This window comes from Kogia breviceps, chromosome 2 (assembly GCF_026419965.1).
Source record: "Kogia breviceps isolate mKogBre1 chromosome 2, mKogBre1 haplotype 1, whole genome shotgun sequence".
NCBI lineage: Eukaryota > Metazoa > Chordata > Mammalia > Artiodactyla > Physeteridae > Kogia > Kogia breviceps.
The window spans coordinates 23294772-23315436 of NC_081311.1; the positions used below are offsets into that span (position 1 = coordinate 23294772).

Sequence of the window (20665 nt, forward strand, 5' to 3'; positions counted from 1 at the left end):
TACTCTGCCATCTTGACCTCCCTTCTGACTCTTTGTTTTTTATATTCCATATATAAATGAAACCATGCAGTACCGTCTTCCTCTGTATGATTTATTTTACTTAGTGTGATGCCCCTGAGGTTCACCCACAATGTTGTAAATGACAAGCTTTCCTTATTTCTTAAAGCTTAATAATACTTTATTGTGTATATGTACCATATTCTCTTCATCCTTTCATTCATCAGTGGATGCTTAGGTGGTCTTCAAACCTTGGCTATTGTGAATAATGCTGCAATAAACATCAGAGTAGTGATATCTCTTTGAAATAATAATTTTGTTTTCTTGGGATATATATGCAGAAGTAGCATTGCTCGATTTATGGTAGTTGTATTTTAATTTCTTTAGGAACTTCCATACTATTTTTCCATAGTAGTTGTACCAGTTTACATTCTCAACAACAGTAAATAGGATTTCACTTTTCTCTATATCCTCCCTTGTTCTCTCTTCTCTTTGTTTGACAAGATATCCTTGTCTTTAACTTGACAATTTTGCTGTAATGTCTCAGTGTGGGTCTCTTTGATTTTACCTTATTTGGTGCCTTTTAGGATTCCTGCATCTGGATGTCTGTTTCTTTCTCCACTTTAGGGAATTTATCAGCCATTATTTCTTTGAATAAGCTTTCTGCCCCTTTCTCTCTTCTTCTGTGACCCTCTGCAATGTGAATATTGGTCAGCTTGCTGGTTTTCAACTCCTTTAAGTAAATATCAAAGAACAATTGCTGGATCATATGGTAAGAGTGCATGTTGTTTTGTAAAAACTGCCAAACTGTCTTTCAAAGTGACTATCATTTTGCATTTCCATCACCAATGTATGAGTGTTCCTATTGTTTTGCATTCTTGCCAGTTTTTGGTGTTGTCAGTGTTTCAGATTTTGGCCATTCTAATAGATGTGTAGTGGTATCTCATTTATGTTTTAATTTATATTTTTCTGATGACATATGGTATGGAACATCTTTTTTTTCCTTTGCAGTACGTGGGCCTCTCACTGTTGTGGCCTCTCCTGTTGCGGAGCACAGGCTCCAGATGTGCAGGCTCAGTGGCCATGGCTCATGGGCCTAGCCACTCCGTGGCATGTGGGATCTTCCCGGACCAGGGCACAAACCCATGTCCCTTGCATTGGCAGGCGGACTCTCAACCACTGCGCCACCAGGGAAGCCCATGGAACATCTTTTTGTATGCTTATTTGATGACTTGTATTCTAATCCACTTGATGCCTTGTCTTCTAGTCCTCTTGAGTATTTTACAGAGGAGAAAATTTTAATTTTAATGAAGTCCGGCTTACCAATTATTTATTTCACGGATTATGTCTTTGTTGTATCTAAAAAGCATCATCATTTCCAAGGCATCTAGGTTTTCTCCTATGTTATCTTCTAGAAATTTTATAGTTTTTCAATTTACATTTATGTCTATGATTTATTGTTTTTAAAATTACTACTCTATTTATTGGCTGTGTTTGGGCCTTCATTGCTGCATTCAGGCTTTCTCTAGCTGCAGCAAGCGGGGCCTACTCTTCATTGCCGTGTGTGGGCTTCTCATTGCCATGGCTTCTCTTGTTGTGGAGCATGGGCTCTAGGCACATGGGCTTTCAGTAGTTGTGGCATGTGGGCCCTAGAGCAGGCTCAGTAGTTGTGGCACACGGGCTTAGTTGCCCTACACTATGTGGGAACTTCCTGGACCAGGGCTCAAACCCATGACCCCTACACCACCAGGGAAGTGCCTATGACTCATTTTGAGTTAACTTTTGTCATGGGTGTAAGGTCTGTCTCTTTTTTTGTTTGTTTGGTTTTTTTTGCATGTGGATATCCAAGTTGTTTCAGCATCATTTAAGGACTATATTTGCTCCATCTTAATACTTTTGCTTCTTTGTCAAATGTCAGTTAATTATATTTATAAGGGTATATTTCTGGACTCTGTATTCTGCTCCATTGATCTATTTGTCTGTTCTTTCACCGATGCCATACTGTGCTGATTACTGTAGAAGTCAGGTAGAGTCAGCCCTCCAACTTTGTTCTTTTCCCTTTATTCTTTGTTTTTAATATGTGGCAAGATGTACTGTATTTGAACTGAGAACTTCAGAAAACTTTACAATTCCAGTATAGTTTACTTAATTTGAAGCATCCAGAAGGTCATGTTGAAATGTTTGTCAAGGTTCACTTAAGTAAAGAAGGGACTTGGTAGTGTACTCATTTGAGGAAACAAATCACACTGAGTGGGGATTTTTATGCATGTCTAATCCTGTTTTGAACTTGACATTAGGTCTGTTTGCTATGGTCTGTGTGTGTTATAAAGAAACATATGAATCCTGTCTGAAATGAAGATTCCTATTTTCTGATACAGTGAATATTTAGACCTTAGGCTAGCCTCACAACAATCTTCCTTGTGCTAAAATATTGCAAGTCAAATTTGGCCTGGCATTTAATCAGATTGTGTAATTTCAGGAATATGCATATGATCTTTATGACTCTTCTTTCTTCAAGATCTTCTTTGCTTTTTTTCTCTTTTTTAACCACTAGAACAGTGACTTAGTTTTTTACCTCAATAAAAAGAAAGCAATTCTAGGCTATAAATGAGAAAACAGACGTTCAAACCAGATGATTATAGATATTACCAACTTTGGGCTTTCCTATAGTTAGCTCTTAAGTTAATTAACAATAGCTAGATTGAAGTATGAGTAGAATCATCCAGAAAACTAATACTGCTGTAATTTTGTTCTTTATATTAACTTACACAAAGGACTCAGCACTGTACCTGATGCATGGAAATTACATTTTGCCCTGATTTTCTCATTTACTCCTCACAATAACATTAATCAGTATTATCATTATCTCAATTTTAAAAATAAAGAACTGAGGCACGGAGTAGAAAGTTGACAAGTCACATAGCTAGTGATCCAGAGCTGAGATTCAAACCCAGACTCTAAGTAACATGTATACTCAGACTCTTAATCCACTATGCTCTAGTGCCCCATGATTATTACTAAAAAGCCAAATGCTTATTTTGTGATGATGGAAGGGAAGAGGATACTAGTTAATATATATTAAGTGTTTACCACATGCCAAAATTATAATGATAACTTTAATCTCAGAAGATATAAGCAATATTTGGTATTTTCTCTGTTAGTACCATTCTTCTCCTAGTCAAATATCATGTGCATTATTAGTCACATTATGTAGGTTGTTTTTTCTTTTTTTCAGTTTAAGGCACAGAGATCTTTCTGATACAACTTAAAAATTTTTTGACTATAATATCCTAAACCTGTTTAAAATGTATAGCAGGGCTTCCCTGGTGGCGCAGTGGTTGAGGGTCCGCCTGCCGATGCGGGGGACGCGGGTTCGTGCCCAGGTCTGGGAAGATCCCACGTGCCGCGGAGCGGCTGGGCCCGTGAGCCATGGCCGCTGAGCCTGCGCGTCCGGAGCCTGTGCTCCGCAACGGGAGAGGCCACAACAGTGAGAGGCCCGCGTACCGCCAAAAAATAAAATAAAATAAAATATATAGAAACATATTTATAAAAAGCATAATCAAGTAGCCACATGTGTACTCTGTACAGATTAAAAAACAGAACACTGTTGAAGCGCTGTGTCCCTTCCCCACAGGGATAACCGTTACTTTAAGCGTGTATTTATCATTCTCTTCCTTAAAGACATAGTTATAAAATGAGACAGTCTCCCCATATAAAAGAATCTTTAGTTTTTATTGTTTTTAAACTTAACATAAATGCTGTTTGACTCTGTGTATTCTGACTTCATTTTATCAGACGACATTGTTGATACAGTTTATTCTCATGGATGCAGGGCAGCAATAGTTCATTCATTCACCAAACTGAATCCGAATATATCCCAATTTATTATACATTCCCCTTTCACTGAACATTTGGTTTGTTTCCAAAGTTTGCTGTTACAAACGTTTGTTTATCATGTCTTTTGGTACACTGATTGATTCTAGAGCTTCTCCAAAGGGTAAATGCCTGAAAGTGGAAATAATTGGTAAGATATGTGCATTTTCAACCTTACAAAATAACGCCAAAGTCTTTGTACCAATTTGCATTTCTCCTTATACTAGTTCTCATTGCATCATACCCTTATCAACACTTGGTATTATGTCTCTCCATCTATCATATAGATAGATGTCTACATCATATGTATGTCTATCTCTAGAGAGAGACTTAGTAATTGACTCAACAGCTATGTAAAATTTGTGATGTATGGAATAATGGAATAGACAGATTCACTCAGGAAATAATAAAAATTGGGAGGAGAAGTGAAGAGGAATTTAAGGGTTATGTAAAGTTAAAAACCCTGATCACAAATGATCTGGCCATACAGTAATATGAAAAATTCTTCAGTGTCAATAAATTTCTACAAGTAGGGACTTTCCATAGTTGTAAATTTCTAAATAGTGGAATCAAAACCAAAACGATATTCAGAAAAACGGAATACTTTAGTTCAGATGCAATAGAGAAAGGCATATATTTATCTAATTAAATTTTTATTATTCTAATTGGTCAGAGGTCTCCTGATAGTTTGCTTCACAATTCTTTTGTACAAATATGAGATCAGATTGTGTACTTTCATTTGTATCAGCTTTATTATAAGCCTACATTATTAGATATAATTTTGCTGCCTATAAAATGCTTCAGGGCTTCCCTGGTGGCACACTGGTTAAGAATCTGCCTACCAATGCGGGCGACATGGATTCGAGCCCCGGTCCGGGAAGATCCCACATGCCGTGGAGCAACCCCTGCTCACGGCAATTAGAGAAAGCCCACGCTCAGCAATGAGCAACGAAGACCCAATGCAGCCAAAAACAAATTTTAAAGAAATTCTTCATTATGCTTATATTCAGTGTTGGTTCCATCTCTTTTTTTCTTGGAGCCTTTCTCCATACAACCCTGGTCTCATCATCAGTGCCTTGTATTGCTTGTCCTGCGACAAAGAATATTGCTCTGGGGTACCATTCATGCCTGCCCTCCTCTGACTATGAGTGTTTCCATTAACCTTCCTCCTGATATTCTGTCGATCAGAATTTACCTTTGCTGGATCCCAGTCTAATTGAGATTACTCACAGGAGGGATTATTGGGTGCTCCTGGCATAAGTTATTTTTCATGTCTGCATTTGCGTCCTGTAACTGGAGAAAATGTCTCTTTAAGAAACCAGGATTTTATGGTACTATGACAGGGTAGATAGACTTTCTTCACAGAACTGCAAAATAAGGATTAGCACCTTCCTTTGGGTCCAGCCCTCCATGTGGGGTTTTATTTTTGGCAGTAAAAGTATTAGCTGATGAAATGAGGGGTTTTAATTCCTCAGGCCAAATTTAGGTGAAATCCCTATCTATCTCTATTTTAATTTCTTTATTGAGGGGAAATGAACAGCCTTAAATTGTATTACTGTGGTTTTGATGAAACAATCACACAATAGGGGGCTGCTCAGTCTTTGCTTAGAGTGAATAGAAAGTACTAACATCTCAAGGTCCCTTTGAAATACATTTGTTCCTTTCTCATTGTTTTTGCTTTTATTAAAAAGAATCCTTATGCAAACCCCCCCCCCCCACACACACACACACAAGGTATCAAACTGCATACATTAAAAGTTTCCAGATGATCAGATCATCTGGAAACTTTTAAGTAGAAGAGAAAATGCAATTGTAAATATCCTAGCCCAGTAACATCTGAATGAGTGTTAAATTCAGTTTGAATCCAGACACAAAGGTCCCTGAGTAACTGTACAGATTTTAAAGCTTCATTCTGCTACCATTTCTGGAACCTGTGGTTTTGCGTTTTTGATCTCGCTTCTTTCATGCCCCACAAAGCTCATAAATATTGTTCAGGCCAAACCTACTCATTGATGACCTTCCAATGACTTGGGTTTTATTTGTATGCATCAGCTGCTCTCATAAACATGATACATACATACATATATATACACAGACTATATATTTCTATTATAGAGCTTTCCTTTTTATAAATCATTTAGTTCCCTTCTTTATCCTCTACATCCTATGATAACCTGTACTTAAAACCAAGAGAACAAACTACCTGAAATTATTATGTGTTAGTGATCTGTTTAGTACTTGCATGAGACTACTAGGTGAAAGGTGATATATATGAAATTAGCTTCTCCCACTTACGCTAATAGCCAATGCCAGTTAGTGACTGCCTGGGGGAACTTTGCCCTTAAGGTAACACAGGGACGGCTCCAAGGTGTGTGTGTGTGTGTTGAGGGAGAGAGTGAGGGATATTTGAAATGCCATTGCTGTTCTCTCTTTGGAGATGCCACTAAGGTTAGGAACAGTACTGATTGAAATTTTTAACTGTAGCATAAAGGATAAAAGAGACCCCCCCCCCAAAGGACCTTTTTCAACTTCTTTAGGGTTCCTTTATCTACTTTTCCTCAAATGAGAGATTGAGTATATGTGTACTTTGTTGGATACAAAATTTTCTTTCACTCGTTCTGGAGTACTCTGCCAGACCTTGGTGCTACCTTATCACATTGACTATATTCACCAGTAATAATAGTAGAGCTGTGGCTGGCCGATGATATTTATTTGCAAGAACCAGATTATTAAATCCTTAAATCTCTTAGTAATGCCCAATCTCTCCTAAATATAATGACTTTTTAATTGAATAATTTTAGAATCAGATTTAGTAAGTATCAGTGCCAAGCACTTGGACCCACCTAATTTTTTTGACATTAGAAACACTTACTTTTTTAAGATGACCAATAGGCAATCTGAACCTATACCTTTTTTCTCTATGACAATGTTTCTCAAAGTATTGCCCTTGAACCCTGCATCATAGCATCTAGAGTGACTGCCAAAAACTCAGATTTCTGGACTGTATCCTAGACCCATTGAACCAGAATCTCAGGGAGGGGGTAGGATGAAGGAATATGCATTTTAACCTGCATTCTTCTATCATAATTATTTTACTGATTGACATTGGCAAAGCAGTTATCTGGAACAAGTGAAAATTCACACTTGAGCTCCTTTTACTCTGAACATAAGATGATGCTAACAATATATTAAGTCATTCTAGGATCTGCCAGTGCTCTCAGTTCTGCCATTCCTTTGCTTGTATAATGTTGACCAGGATAATTCTGGTACATTAGAAGTAAGTTGGGAATTGAACCTCGTCTTGCAAGTCCTGACTCTTATCATTTATCAGCTCAGTAAGTGCACAAGGCAGATACCGAGAGTTTCCAAATCTCAGCCACTCATGTGAAAAATGGGGTTAGTAAGAGTACCTTTCACTTTTGTTTCATGGCATTACTGATGTTGGGACTTTTTTGAGACCTTGTATGTGCTCTAGTGAGGAAAACATAGATTGAATATTTATTTTTCCTTAAAATCTTTGGTTTGGGTTTTTCTCTAAGTAGAAGCAAGTAAGAGAAATTCTAAAATTATGAGTACTTTGCAAGGTACTCCCATTTACAATAAAGAATAACTGAAACAGCCAGTCCTATGAAATAGTTCTATAGTGTCTCCTGTTGTTGAAGATGTAGTATGCAATGATTTGTTAATTATTCATAATATGGTTAACAGATGGTGAAATTTAAATTTGTAGGGGAACAATGTGTGTAAATCTGTATAGGTACCTGGAGCTACATCTGAACCTTTTAAGGATATAAATATGTAAGCACCATTCTATTTGTGAATACGTCAGGGTGTTGTGATTTCAAGAAATGTAAGAAATATACGGTTGAAATGTGAAACTTACAAAATATTTATGAGTTGATTCACTAACAAAGATAATGCTGATAGATTTTGATTCTTTCTCAACTGAGAACTGGAAACCATATTTAAAGATTTGAGACTACTCTTTGGGTTACTCGCTGTCAGTCTCTTTCTGTGTGGGTATTAGTTCTTGTTGCTCATCACAGTGAAGTAGGCTTTGGTGATGCTCAAGACAAATTATGCAGTTAAAAAATGTTATAACAGCTATCGATGTCTAAAGACAGGAATCTAGGGGTGACTAGTCAAAAAGATATATCTTTTCTCACTTTTAAACACCTTTAAAAATCTTAAATATCTAATAACATGCATAGTGTCTGAAGTTTAACGAAATCATCTCAACATAGTTCAAAGAGTTTTAAAACATTTGGTTGGTTTTGTGTCAGTGTTTCTCAATTCATATTACTTTGACTTATAAATAGCTGGACTCCTCTAGTTTAATGGAACAAACAGGACAATTTGTCACTTACCTCCTGATAGAAGATTCTGAAAGAAAAGTATCTTGCCATCTGGGTCTCACTAAAAGCTGTTGTTGGCTGCTGCATAGATGACCCACAAGAGAATCTGGTGTGCTGCAAGTTATTAGTAGGTCACTACTAATAAAACTTGAAAATAATTTTCTTTAAAAAATTGCACAGTTTCAAGGTTTACTTACAACAACCTTATTCTCACATGCAAGCTTTATGATATGCTTTCTTAAGCAGGACAGGATAGATTCTTACCTCATACAAATATTAGCCTTACCTTGTGCATAGTTCCGAATCAAACGTGAAAATTATGTGGTGTGTGTCATAAGATGAAAAAAAAACGTTGCGATCCACTTGCCTGTAAATTGTATTTTTGCCTCCTGAGGTTGCAGAGGGAAGAGTAGTAGTTTAGTGTCAAAATCTCTGTGTTCTTCCTTTCTTGGGAAACTGTACACGGTACCTTAAAAATAAACAAGCATCAGGAGGCTTTAATATTTTCTTGGGGCTGTTTGGGTAAACCCTTTGAGTTTGCTATTTGTTTCCTCTGGGATACTTACTGACTGATATACTTGTTCTAAAGGTTTCTAAAGTTAGGGTAACTTTTACAGATTTTAAGGGTCAAGTTAATTAAACAGCAACAAAACAGGTGATGCACCCAGGGACCAGGAACCAGCAACAAAGGCAAGCCATTACCACCCTTAGTCCTGATGGAGGGAAAGGAAGGAGTTGTACAACTGGAACCTTTAGAATGTGTTGAGCCATGAAAGAGAGATCATCCCATAGGACCTGTAATTACTGAGTGCATTTACCAATCAGTAAAGGAGTAGAGGAAATAAACATCCCAATCTTCTAGTTCCTGACAGTTCCTCTCACTGGCAAACTCAGCCAAAAGAGAGAATAGAAGCCCAGGTGACACAGTCCATAGAGGTCAGTATCCCAGAGCACAAGCCAGACAAAGAAGGGCACAGGGTGAGTCTGAGAGGAAAAGGGAGGGTCAACCACAAAAGGATTACCTTGTTAGATGTGAAGCAAATTAAAAAAAAAAAAAAACAAAAGAAAACCCGATTCTTCCTCTGTCCTCCAGCTGACTTTGCCAACTCCCAATTTCTATGTACTGAAGGAAAAGCAGCGAGCAGAAACATCATGCTAGGGAAATCTGGAGCTAATGTATTATCTAGTTCCACATACTAAGTTAGACTTTTACTTTGGATATTTTAACTTTAAGCAAAAGAGTCCAGGCTAAGCCAGCTCTATGTTATTTCTGCATTAAAATCCAGATGGGAGTGGTGTTTTTCTTTGATGGCTGGTCGGCCTTTGTTGGGACTATGGAAGATAATGTATCATTTGATGATCTCTCTACTTTATCTGCTTCTGACAAGTGTGATCTTCTATTTCAGTGTGTGTTATTATTTCTGTTCCTAGAAAGAAAGGAAGAAAAATTATTAAGCCATTAAAAAACCTTTTGAATATTCATAACAATATGCCCGTGCATGATTATTTAGAACAGGAAGTCAGTATAAGATAAATAAGTAAAAAATGAATCATTTTTCTTCTTCAGTCAGTTTCAGGACAATTACTTACGGTTAATCTTCATTATTGCTAAATTATTTTTGTTTGGAGTCTCTCTCTCTCTCTCTACTAGCAAAGGTGCGTAGATTGTGGGGAGCCATCCACATCAAAATTAGTGCTTGAACAAATAAAATGGTTTACTTGTTATATATTAATCATGGATGAATGTGGGATGGAAATAGAGTTGGCTTAGTAAGTGCTGGAGGTTTTCTTAATCAAAATGTGCTTGAGGAATGCTTTTTAAGTGAGAAATGTTTTTTAAGAGAAGTTACGCACAAACTTTTCCTGACTCCCGCTGTATATAGCTGTAATAGATTTTTTTAAAAAGTCTGACCAGTAAAATGTATTACAGAGTGTATAAATATATATTCCATGCAGATATAATTAGGAATACCCATGTATGGGCAAAGACAGTGAAGAAGACTTGGTGATACTAATTCACCAATTAAACCACTGATGTAATAACTATTATATATATATATACACACATGCATAAAGTTTTTTCCCCAATTATTGTAGTTAATATGCAAACATATTTTATTAGTAATATCATTGTATACCTCACTTTTCCCCACTACACTGTGTTCCCTTGAGGGCAATAATGGATCATAGGAGGTATTTAAAAATATTATAATGAATATATAAGTGCGTTGAATATAAACATGTTGAAGTTGAATGAGTTTATGAATATGATATATCAAGTTTCAGTTCAAAAAACTGAAACTTGATATATCATATTCATAAACTCATTCAACTTTAACATGTTTGTTTATATTCAACACACTTATACAAAGGGAGGCATCTATATCACACATGACTTTTTTCTTACACAAAACTTGCTAGTATTGGAGGCATTGATAACTCAAGAACATCCTCTCAAGGTATAGTTTCCCTTTGGAAAAATCAGAATTTACGTTACTGTCAGAAATATATTAGGCTCCAAACAACAAGAGCAACAACAATAAAAACTTGGATTGTCACAGTTAAAATAGAATTATTTACTTACTTTCCTATGTTAGTCATTAATGTCAAAGCCCAAGACATCTTCTCTTATTCCACTCTGCTATGCTTGAGGAGATGTTATTTTGCCTCATAGTCGTAAGAGAGCTATGCTAGTGCTAGCTATCGTACATATGTTTAAGGTAGGAGGATGGGAGAAAAGAGCAGTGCCAAATGCATCTATACCCTTAAATCTATGCATCAAAGTTTTGCTTAGGTAACATTGACTATCACTGGACAATTGGGTCTTGTGAGCATGTGTTAAATGAAGAGAGTCAGAAGATACTGGGAAAACTATAAAAGCTTGTATCAGGACGTTACTCAAGGAAGATCTGTATGTTATTCAGATCTGGAGTTTCCCATGGAAATATGAGTAAGGGAGAAAAAGAAAGGCTAGGTCCCCCATTCATAACAGAGGAAAGTGGAATTTCTCTGGTTCCTTTGTAGAGATTCCATGAATGTTTCATTTGATAAAGTATCCTATGAAAAATGCTCTCGTAGACCTTTTCCATCTATGTTATCTTATTTTGTATAAATTAGAAGAGAAACTAAAGTATCTCTCATCAAGTGTAAAGCCTTACCCTATTCTAATTATCCCCGGAGACAATACAACTGTATCACACATCATTTGGATATGAGTTTCCACTTATTTTTTTTAGAAACTTATATGTTTGAGTAGATTCTAAGGAAAAACAATTCAAACTCTTATAATTGTGATTGAAATATAAGTTAATTTCCATACCTAGAGGAAAGTAGGTAGATATCTACACACATGGGATATCCATCTACAGCTGATATATATCAAATATAGATGCACATATATGTACATACATACTTGAGCTAGATATACTTGGGATATATATTTATATACTTTATAGGTATACCTGATAGATATACTTACTTGATAGAGCTATACATTTTCATATATATATATATGAAAGAATGGATAGGATTGGAATCTGTAAAATTCGGGAAAAAACTAATAGAACATGAAGGATAGAAATGGAGGAACTTAAGTTTGGGGCAAATAAAGTAACAATCTACTTTATGCAAATGGGTAGAAAATTAAGAAATAAATGCCTTTAAACTTTGAAAAGAGTATAGGTGTGTCTTAAGCTTATGAACTGTTTGGACATATAACAGACAAGTTGTTTTTGACATACTCTACATTATTTCATAGTATATGCTGTTAGTCACTGGCCTCTTCTAACCAAAATTCCTTGGTGTTACTGTTCTCCCCAAAAACATAGTGGTAAAGAGATCAGACTGACTGAAAGGTACGTTTTCAAAATTTTTGTGAATCAAATATATTTACATCTCTCATTCTGCACAATTCCCCATGCTAAGCACAGTAAAGCCTACAAAGAAACATAAGTTACAATGCCTACCTTTGTGAGTGCTTACCACCAAATTAGGAAGTTAAAATGTACTTCCATTTATTTTTCTATATGTTAACATATGGGCACACAATGTGAATTCAATGACTGTTAGCAATTATTACATTCTCACATCTATCATATAACAGTATTATTAACAGTATTATTATCCCTGTTTTGCCGAAGAGACTGCTCAGTATTACCCAACAAATAAGCAGTGTCGAGAGTCTCTTTATCTTCACTTATTGAGATGCTCAGAACCATTGCACTATAATACATTTTCGATGATAAAATTAATCTAAACCTTTTTTTTTCCCCTCAAGCCTCTTTTGCCCCAGCAGATGACATCGTCCCCTCCTAACAAAGAAAACTGAGAGCTTGGATGAAAAACTCTGGGATCTGTGTTTTGTTTGTTTTTTCTTTTCTTCTTCCCCGAGTTAGGGAAGAAGAAGAAGAAGGAAACAAAGATGAGTACAGATGTAAATAAAAGCCTTGCCAAATAATTCTATCACCACTACTCTTGAGACTTCCTGGACATCTTTTTATCTCTCCCCCTCCTCCCATATACCTTTCACTTCTCCCTCTGTTGTGACTAGTTTACCTCTGCGTTAAAATGTGAACACTTACTCTATTTTCCCTAAATAAATGTAACATATCAAAATCACTATAATGTTAAAAGAACACAACCTTTTCCTTTTTTCCATTCTGGCCACCAATTTTTCATTCATGACTACATTCAGTAAAGAAGCACTAACCTTTTAAGTGTTTTACTCTTAAACCTCAGAGCATGGGCCTACTTCATCAGTCTATTAAGAATGGCCTTCTAAGAATACCAAAGACCTGTGAGCTGCCCAATTCAATGAAAAATCGAGAATGCTTACTTACCCAAACTAATGATATTTGACACTGTTGATGATAATTTTTTTCTTGAAAATGAATATCTTCTCTATCATCTTACTTTCTGGAATACATAGCATTCATCTCTCAACATTCCTCTTTGTTGTATTCTCAAATGTCAGTGCTCTCCTGCAGCCTATCCCTCCCTTTCTTCTCTTCTTCTGGATGATTCTATGCATATCTCTATAATACAGTCTCTATAGCAATGAATTGATGTCATCGGTTTTTACCTTTCTCTTGAGCTCCAATCTCCAAAGCAGTCCTCCAGTACCTCCATTCTGATAGTTTTTTGAACCTGAAAATCAACATATTCCTTTCAAATCTCATATTTTTTCATCCAAATCCTCTTTGGTTTCATCTTTGAACACTATTCATACTTTGCTTTTTTTCCACCTTATGATCTAATCTCTGCCCAAATCTGCAATATTACTAGTCCTGATCTCTCCTTCCTTCTTGTTCCAACTTTTCAGGACATATCAATGTTTGAATTCTCCTTGAACTTCTCAAACTTTATATATAGACATAGATATATCTCTGTTACAAAGCTCACTCCTATTCCTACTGCATTTCTATACATCCTCCATGAGCTAGGAGTGCTATCACCAAGATGATGGCATAAGTCATACCTGATTTTACTCTGCTTTACAAGAATAACAACTAACAACCCCTTTTAAACTCACATCCAAAAAATAAAATACTTAGGAATAAACCTGGCCAAGGACATGAAAGACTTATATGCTGAGAACAATAAAACATTAATTAATGAAACTGAACTTGATTCAAAGACAAGGATAGATATCCCATGCTCTTAGATTGGAAGAATGAATATTGTTACTACCCAAAGCCATCTACAGATTTAATGCAATCCCTATCAAATTACCCATGACATTTTTCACAGAGTGAAACAAATAATACTAAAATTTATATGGAAACATAAAAGACCCAGAATTGCCAAAGCAATCCTGAGGAAAAAGAACAAAGCAGGAGGCATAACCCTCCCAGACTTCAGACAATACTACAAAGCTAGTAATCAAAACAGCATGGTATTGGAACAAAAACAGACATACGGATCAATGGAACAGAATAGAGAGCCCAGAAATAAACCCACACACCTATGATCAATTAATCTTTGACAAAGGAGGGAAGAATATAGAATGGAGAAAAGACAGTCTCTTCAGCAAGTGGTGTTGGGAAAGTTAGACAGCCACATGTAAATCAGTGAAGTTAGAACACTCCCTCATACCATAACAAAAACTCAAAATGGCTTAAAGTCTTAAACAACAGACATGACACCATAAAACTCCTAGAAGAGAACATAGATAAAATATTCTCTGATATAAATCATATCAATATTTTCTTAGGTCACTCTCCCAAGGCAATAGAAATAAAAGCAAAAATAAACAAATGGAACCTAATCAAACTTACAAGCTTTTGTATAGCAAAGGAAACCATAAACAAAACAAAAAGACAACCTACGGACTGGGAGAAAATATTTGCAAATGATGTGATCGACAAGGGCTTAATTTCCAAAGTATACAAATAGCTCATACAATTCAATGACAAAAAAACAACCCAATCCAAAAATGGGCAGAAGACCTTAATAGACATTTCTGCAAAGAAGACGTACAGAAGGCCAACAGGCACATGAAAATATTCTCAACATCACTAATTATTAGAGAAATGCAAATCAAAACCACAATAAGTTACCACCACAGGCCAGTCAGAATGACCATCATTAAAAGGTCTACAAATAACAAATGCTGTAAAAGGTGTGGAGAAGAGGGAACCCTCCTGCACTGTTGGTGGGAATGTAACTTGGTGCAGCCACTATGGAAAACAGTATGGAGATTCCTCAGAAAACTAAAAATAGTGTTGCCATATGATCCAGAAATCCCACTCCTGAGCATGTATTCAGAAAAAACTATAGCTCAAAAAGATAAATGTACTCCTATGTTCAAAGCAGCACTATTCACAATAGCCAAGACATGGAAACAACCTAAATGTCCATCAACAGAGGAATGGATAAAGAAGCTGTGGTACATATCTATCATGGAATATTAGTTAGCCATAAAAAAGAATGAAATAATGCCATTTTCAGCAACATGGATGGACCTAGAGATTATCATATTAAGTGAAGTAAGTCAGACAGAAAGGCAAATACCATGTTATTACTTATATGTGCAATCTAAAATATGACACAAATGAAGCTATCTGTGAAACAGAAATAAACTCACAGACATAGAGAACAGACGTGGTTTCTGAGGGGGAGGGGGAGTGATGGTTTGGGAGTTTGGGGTTAGCAGATGCAAAATATTATATATAGAATGGATAAATAACAAGGTCCTACTGTATACCACAGGGAACTATATTTAACATCCTGTGATTCATATATATATATATATATATATATGAATCACTTTGCTGTACAGCAGAAATTAACACATTGTAAATTAACTATACTTCAATTTAAAAATATATAAATAAGAAACAGCTAACAACTATTCATGAACAAGACACCACTGAGAGAATCCTCGAATATGGAGGCAAGGCTAAAGAACCCCCCGGCAACACAGAGACCAGGACAGGCTCCATCAGAAGGGTAAGAGGAGCTGCTACGTGCTGACCACATTGTTCCTCCCCAAGGCTGGCACAACACCATGCTGATAGATCTCCCTTGAGCTTACGATTCCTCCAGTGGGAAAGAGAACACAGGGTGGACATACAGCACCTCTGCCAATATTGTGCGTCACCTCTTGCGAGCCCCCTCTCTGGTCTCACCCCACAGCAATTGCAGGGAAATCTCTGAGGCTTTACTACTAGGAACCTCTTTATGACTGAGAAAGGGAGAGGAACCTGCAACAACCAGCACTCAAATCTCAGCAGACAGTTCCTACCTGCAATGAGCGAGTATAAATCCTGGCCAGCAGCTTCGCTCATCTGCAGAACAAGGTCAGTTGCATAGTCAGACCAAGGAACTTAGCAGGGTACAACTCTGCCTACTTGGGCTCCTCAAACAAAGAGATGTGCTGGTCCTGGAGCCTGGTCTGCCCTCACCCAGGCAGGTAAGCTGAGTTATAACCCCAGCCTTTGCTGAGTGAAGCTTCCAGCCCTGCTGGGCCAAAAAATCCTGGACAAAATACATGGAAAACTGGGTAGCCCGAAAACACTTGAACAGAGAGTCTGGCAGCAGTGATGATAGTCTGTGGAGCAAAGCCAGTGGCTCTGTTTAACCAAGGAACTTAGGGCATGGGTTGGCTTTAGACCATAAATGAAGAACCTTACTGGCCTTGGAGCTAGTTCTACTGGCCCTGAACAGGGAAACTAATTTGCAAACCTGCCCATTGCTGAATACATCTTTTAGCCTGCCCAACCAGGGAATCTAACCAGAGCACATAGGAAGATGCATAGCCCATCCAACAACCCTGCTTACAGTGGCACATGAACAGAGAGAATAGCCCATGACTCTCCCTGTCTGCAAAGCATAATCATTGGCTCTATCTGGCCAAGGAGTCAGGGTTCCTTGAAACAAGCTATGCAGACCCCAGGGCACTTCCTGCTACCCTGCCAGGGCAGAAAAAGTAATTTGTAACCCCACCTACTGCTGAGTTTAGTACATAAACCTGACTTTCTAATAAGCCTGACTAAACAATCCAATCCAGGTGATTGTGGAACCCTCGCTAGAGCAGGAAACCAACGCTGCAGTCTTGTTCAACTGTTTTCAACCAAGGGCCTCCTCCAACTCCTGAGCTTGGGTAGTTGCTTCACCCCAAAGTAGACCCTGATAGCAAGCGCTAACTGCCTAAGGCATTATCAGCAGACATGTCGAGAAAACCAAACTGAGCTGACTGGTGAAGAACTGCCTTTGCTGAAGCAAATCTATACGTCTGGAAGAGGAAACTACTTACTTAAATGTGCAGATACCAATATAAGGAATTAAGGGTCTCAAAAAAATCTGGTAAATGTGACATCACCAAAACAAAAAACAAACAAACAAAACCTAATAAAACTTTAATAACCAACTCTAAAAAGTGGAGATCAATGAACTGTCAGACAAAGGATTCAGAATAATTCTCTCCTTAAAGCAGCTTAGTGAACTACAGGAACACACAGATACCTGAATGAAGTTATGAAAACAAACAATGCATGGACAAAACAAGAAGTTCAACAAAGAAAAAATCAAACAACAAAAACCACATAGAAATCCTAGAGCTGAAAAATATGATCACTTAACTTGAGAATTCAATAGAGACGTTCAAAAGCAGAATCAACCATGAGGAAGAAAGAATCAGTGAACCAGAAGGGAGGACATTTGAAAGTATCCAGTAAAAGAAGCAAAAATGAAAGAGTGAAGAAAACCTATGGGATATATGGGACACAATCAAAGAAAAGATATGGACCTGACAAGAATTCCAGAAAAAGAGAAAGAAAAAGGGAAAATGTATATTTAAGTAATAGTGGCTGAAAACTTCCTAAATATGGGAGAAAAAATGCACATCCAAATCCACAAGGCCCAAAGGAACCCCAAGAGGTTGAACCTAAATAGGGCTACACTGAAAGAGCTTATAATTAAATAGTCAAATATACAAGACAAAGAAGGAATTTTGAAAGCAGCAAGAGAAAAAAATTGCATAGAAGGGAGCTGCCATGAGACTATCAATAGATTTCTCAACAGAAACATTTCATGCTGGAACGAATGGGATGATATATTTAAAACACTGAAAGATAAAATTGTGAACCAAGAATTCCATATTCAGCTAAACTGTTCTACAGAAATGAAGAAGAGATGAATACTGTCCGCAAAAAACAAAAGCAAACAGCCTTACAAGAAGTGAAGGGAATTCTCTGATTGGAAATAAAAAGATGCTGATTAACATGATAAAAACACAGAAAGGTAGTGTAAAGCTCACTGATAAGTAAATATCGATATATAGTCAAATTTTGATTCTATTATATGGTAATGGTGGTATGTAATTCATTCACAACTCTAGTTTACAAATTAAAGAAACAAATGTAATAAAATTTACCATAACAATAATAATTTGTTCTTAGTAACATCATATAAATGATAAGTAAACATCAATAACCTGAAATGTGAGAGCAAGGAGAAGTAAAATTGTAAACTTTAGGAATGCTGTTGAAGACATTATCAGTTTAAAATGGGGTGTTATAATTTCAAGATATTTTATGTAGTCCTCATGGTAACCATAAGGGAAAACCTGTAGTAACTATACAAAAGAACATAATAAAATCGAAGCATTCTGGTACCAAAAGGCATCAAAACACACAAAAAGGTAGTAGTATATGAAACAGTAAACAATGGATCTAAAAAACATCCAGAAAATAAAACAAAATGGTAATAGTAAGTTCATAGCTGTCAATAATTAATGTAATTAAATTATCCAATCAAAAGCTGTAGACTCTCTGAATATATTGAAACAAACAGACAAACAAGATCCAAAAATATGTGACCCCCAAAGATTCACTTTAACTTTAAAGATACACATAGAATGAACGAATGGGAAAAAGGTATTTCAATCAAATGGTATCCAAAAAAGCAGGGATAGCTATATTTAGAGCATACAAATTAGACTTTCAGCTAAAAATAGTAGAAAAGAGAAAAAGCAGCTTATTATATATTGTGAAAAGGTGTCAATCCTTCAAGAATATAAAACAGTTGTAAATATTTATGCATCCAATATCACAACACTACAATATATACAAAGCAAAAACAGAGGTAAAAGGATAAATACACAAAAATATAATAATAGCTGGAGATTTTAATACCCCACTCCCAGTAATGGGTAGATCACACAGACAGAAATCAATAAGAAAAGAGCGTATTTGAAAATCACTATGGACAAAATGAATCTAAGACACATATACAGAATATTCTATTCAATGACAGCAGAATACACATTCTTCTCTAGTGCATATGGAACATTTTTTAAGGATACACCACATGTTAAGCCACAAAACAAGTCTTAGCAAATTCAAGAAGACTGAAATCTTACCAAGTATCTTCTCTGACCACAATGGTATGGAAGTAGAAATCAACAACGGAAGGAAAATTAGAAAAATTTATGAATACATGGAAATGAAACAATACTTTCCTCAATGACCAACTAATCAGAGAAATTAATGGTGAAATAAAATTGTATCTTGAGACAAATGAAAATAGAAACACAACATATCAAAACTTATGGGATGCAGCAAAAGCATTTTTAAGAGGAATGTTCATAGAAATAAATGCTTACATTACCAAGAAACATCTCAAACAACCTAACTCTATGCCTTAAAGAGCTAGAGAAAGAAAAAACTGAGTGCAAAATTAGCAAAATAAAAGGAATAATAAATAACAGAGCAGAAATAGAGAATAGGAAAACAATTTTTAAAAGATTAACAAAACTAAGAGTTGGTTCATTGAAAAGATAAACAATTCAGAGATTTTTACCTAGACAAATCAAGAAAAAAAGAGAGAGGACCCAAATCAACAAAACTATAAATGAAAAGGAGACATTACATCTGATACCACAGAAATACAAAGGAACTTAAGAGGCTACTATGAATAACTATATTCCAACAAACTGGACAACATAGAAGAAATGGAAAAATTATTGGAAACAATGTAACAAGACTGAATCAGGAAGAAATAAAAAAATCTGAACAGACCAACTATCAAAAAGTTGCCAACAAAGAAAAGCCCATGACTAGGTGGTTTCACAGGTGAACCATGCCAAATATTTAAAGAAATAATGCCAATCTTCTCAAACTCTTTTAAAAAACTTGAAGAGGAGGGAACACTTCCAAACTCATTTTACAAGATCAGTATTACCCTGATACCACAGCCAAAAAAAGGACACTACCAGAAAAAAAACGAACAACCCCTCACTCCCAGACTACAGGCCAATATCCCTGATGAATATAGATGCAAAAATTCTCAGTAAAATACTAGTGAACTGAATTCAGCATCACATAAAAAATATTATTCACCATGACCAAGTGAGATTAACTCCTGGGAATTGAGGGTGGTTCAACATATGCAAATCAATCAATCAATCATATTAATAGCATAAAAGAAAACAATACATGCAGAAACATCATTTGAGAAAATTTAACATCCACTCATAATAAAACGCTTAACAACTTAGGTATAGAGGGAACATACCTCAACACTATAAAGGCAATATGTGACAAGCCCACAGCTAACATCATACTCAATGGTGCCAAGGTATAATGCTTTTCCTCTAAGATCAGGGCCAAGACAAAGGTGCCCACTCTCATCATGCTTATTCAACACAGTACTTGAAATCTTAGAGCAATTAAGCAGGAAAAAGAAAGAAAATGCATCACAATTGAAAAAGAAAAGAGAAAATGTCTCTATTTGTAGATTACATGATTTTTATATATAAAAATATCTCAAAGTCTCCCACCAAAAAAAACCTGTCGTATCTAATCAATGAATTCAGTAAAGTTGCAGGATACAAAGTCAACATGCAAAAATTTGTAGTGTTCCTATATACTAACAGTAAATTACCTGAGAAAATAAAGACAATGATTCCATAAACTATAACATCTAAAACAATAAATACT

At 36.1% G+C, this 20665-nt stretch overlaps 1 long non-coding RNA gene across 1 annotated transcript in view; it reads right to left on the reverse strand.

Moving 5' to 3' along the window:
- Window positions 1-9633: 9633 nt before the first annotated feature.
- LOC136793682 (uncharacterized) overlaps window positions 9634-20665 on the reverse strand; it is a 98151-nt gene continuing 87119 nt past the window's right edge. The window contains exons 2-3 of the long non-coding RNA XR_010839294.1: window positions 13306-13370; window positions 9634-9652 (exon numbers count right to left, since the gene is read on the reverse strand). This is a non-coding gene — a long non-coding RNA (uncharacterized lncRNA). The remainder of the gene's footprint in view (window positions 9653-13305; window positions 13371-20665) is intronic.